Here is a 3346-nt window from a genome sequence, read left to right as displayed (position 1 = left end):
CAGAAGTCAACAGCCAGAGAGTGTGCATAAAGTGAGAGACCTTGGAGCACTCCACCCTAAAAGGGATATCTTCATCTAATTCTTCCCCTCAGGGCTCAAGGAACTCTGTAGTAGAGGAAGCAGAAAGAGGGAAAGAGTCAGAGGGGATGGAGGACAGAAACAAGGCTTTGTAAACACAGCACAATTGACATGCAGACGAACTCACTGAGGTAGCAGGCACAGGGACTGCACAGCTCTACACCAGAGGGGTCCTAAAGCTGAGAGAAGTGGATACACACTATGACCCCTAACCCAAAAGCTATTTCCAACTGAGAACTGCTTGCAATGAAAAATTTAGTTTTCTCCAATAGAGTCTGACTGGGTATACAAACTGGGTATACACACTTACGGGCAGGCCCCATTCTCAGCTGTAGGTGGCCAACACAAAATGAACTCAGTGACATCCTTCGAAGGTCTTTGTTTCACAATTCTATGTTGGAGCTATTTAGTTAGTTAGTTATTTGTTTATTTATATCTTTCAGGGCCTTTATGTGTATATATATATATATATATATATATATATATATATATATATATATGGCTTCTGATTTGGTTGTGGGATTCCTCTCTCTGTCTCTGTCTCTGTCTCTCTCTCTGCCTCTCTCTGTGACTTTTTTCCTTCTGATTGTTTTGTCCTATTCTTACTTTTTAAATCTGATTTTATTTTATTATTATTTCTTAGAGACTTATTCATTTTCTGAGGAAAGATAGAAAGGTTGTGGATCTAGATTGGAGTTGGAGAGGGGAGCAACTGAGAGGAGCTGAGGAAGGGGAAACCATAATCAGAGTATACTGTATTGAAAAAAATCTATTTTCAACAAAAGAAAGGACTTATCTCCCATCCTATGATTTCTCCTAGTTGTGCAAACAATGATATTTAATTAAAATCTATGTCAAATAAAGTGAATGGAATATTCTGTGTCATATTTAGTAGGAATTTCCGGTCTTAGTAGTGTGTGTGTGTGTCATGTGATCTTACCTAACGCTTGGTGAAAGAGCTCTCAAGAACAGCTTCTGCTGGTGCTCAAATCAAGCTGGGTCATTATGTGACAGACTTTCTCTTAATCCAGCAGCTCCTTATATCACAAACACCTCTGAGAAACAGTACCTGCTTAATTAGCTAGCATCTGGAAGGCTGAACGCTCAGTGTAAAAGGATTTGTGATCTACTTACTGCTCCCTCTCTCCCAGACACCAGAATGCAGACATTGTTCAAGTGATGCCTGTTCGGATTTGAGGCATAGCTCAGTAGCAGAGTCCTTGCTTAGCAGACAAAAGGTCCTAAATTCAATCCCTAGCATTTCAGGAAAAGAAAAGAGCTATTTGTTTAGACGAATGAATGAGTTTGGTTATGGCAGTCCTCATGACCTCTGCTATCCTGGAAATGGACAACTCTACAGAAGTTCTGACTTCACCACAGATAGGATGTGGAGCTGGAAAAGTAACTTGGTGGGGGAGAACCAGGGTAAGAAGAAAGCTTTCAATTGCTAAGAAGTGGTTATAACTCCTCCCTGAGTGAGGGGCCTCTGCAATACCAATTTATTGCACTGAAATGCAGCATTCAGCTTAAGCTTCAATGTTCTGCTTCCCCTGCATCGCTGGGCACAGTCACAATTTATTATCTATAAGCATCTCTGTTACTACCCTAGGGAGAAGGGTCTAGGAGGGTCAGCCTTCCTGTGTGAGATGGACTATAAGAACACATCCCTGACCCCAATACTGACATTTTTAAACAATATTTTTTTTCTTTTTTTCGGAGCTGGGGACAGAACCCAGGGCCTTGCGCTTGCTAGGCAAATGCTCTACCACTGAGCTAAATACCCAACCCCCAATAATTTTTTTAAAACAAAAATACTTCCCAAATGGCTGAAGACTAGGCCCTAATTAGTAGAAAGTTTGCTTAGCTTGCACAAAGTACTAGGTTCAATCCCAAGCACCACTTAAACATGCTTGGTTCAAAAGTTTAAAGTTATCCTTAGTTACTTAGGGAATTTGAAGCCAGTGTGGGGTATGCTGTTGTAAAATTAAAAATAGGACTTTCTTTTACCTCGTACTAGATCTGGCACCGTAGTGCCCCATGACATCTGTTTGATATTTTCATCTCAGTCAGCAAAGCCTCTCACCCGCTTTGCTCCATCCCATATCACACTGCCGATGGCCAATCTCTGAGCCTGGCAACAATCTCTCTACCTGTCTAGTTCCCAAAGCAGGTTGCCACCATGTCAGACACACACATCCCAATTCCATGGTGGCCCAACGTGTCATGTCCAGCCACCACACACTCTCTTGAATTCAATTAAATCGCCACATGAAAAAACACACAACACAATAACCTCTGATCCAACTGATAAGATATAATTGCCCACCTAGACATACAAAGCACTGTACACATTCATCCCTTAAGAATATTCATAACAACCTGTAAATGTGCAGAGAGGAATCTTAACATCCGCCTCCATGTTCTCCTGGCTGCTTCTCCCTCTCTCTCTCTCCAGTCTCCTCCTCCTCTCTAAAACTTTTCTCCCTCCCATCCTTCCTTCTCGTCTATTGACAAGGCTCATTCTATCTTGTGCCAGCCTTCACCTGCATAATAACATCATCCTACAGGGTACACGAGACTGAGGGGTGGGGGCAGACAGACAGACAGGCACAGAGACACAGAGACACAAAGAGAGGAGGGACACAAAGACAGTGAGACAGAGACAGAGAGAGCTAAGCTAAGCAAAGCTGTAAAAGGCCGTCCACTTGCCCTTGGAGGTGTTACAGGTATGTTTGCTGCATCACACATTCTTCAGTAGGCGGCAGAGTGGAGTGAGGCTATGCTCAGCGTTCTGACCTGTGAACATCTGAATGGTTAGTAGCCTAATATGCCCTGAAAAAAAAAAGCGAGCCTGAGAAAACCATCAATCAGGTACCAGGCAATCCCCTAGTCATGTTCCCAGGATGGGGAGAAAGCTGGAGACTAGAACACTGGCCTGAGACTACAGGTCCCGGGCAGGAGTGAACCAGAGACAGATGACCCTCACAAGAGGCAACTCAGGCAGACCAGGCAGGAAGCAAGCCTGATATGAACACCAGACTGGCACTATGAGGCCTAGACAGGAAGCTACCCTGAGATTTTTAGCAATCTAGCAGCACAAGCCTTAGGTGGGGAAGGAGGCCATGCTCAAGAAGACCCCTGCCCAATGGCACAATGCTCTAGTGGGACATAGCATACCTGGGACCATTCCTGAGATGAACCCAGACACCAAATGCCACTAAGAGGAACAAGTAAGTGGTGGAGAAATGGAAGAGAAAAGAACAACAGA

The 3346-nt window shown here is 43.7% G+C and overlaps 1 non-coding gene across 1 annotated transcript; it reads left to right on the top strand.

Annotated features, from left to right (window-relative positions):
• The first annotated feature begins 2782 nt into the window (after positions 1 to 2782).
• Positions 2783 to 2908, top strand: LOC120097996 (small nucleolar RNA SNORA17). The gene has a single exon (XR_015642074.1). It is a non-coding gene; the product is annotated as a small nucleolar RNA SNORA17 (small nucleolar RNA).
• The last annotated feature ends 438 nt before the right edge of the window (positions 2909 to 3346 follow it).

The sequence above is a fragment of the Rattus norvegicus genome, chromosome 17 (assembly GCF_021556685.1).
Source record: "Rattus norvegicus strain SHRSP/BbbUtx chromosome 17, alternate assembly SHRSP_T2T, whole genome shotgun sequence".
Lineage (NCBI taxonomy): Eukaryota > Metazoa > Chordata > Mammalia > Rodentia > Muridae > Rattus > Rattus norvegicus.
Note: the sequence above shows the minus strand (reverse complement) of the source record. Positions and strands in the feature narration are given on the sequence as shown.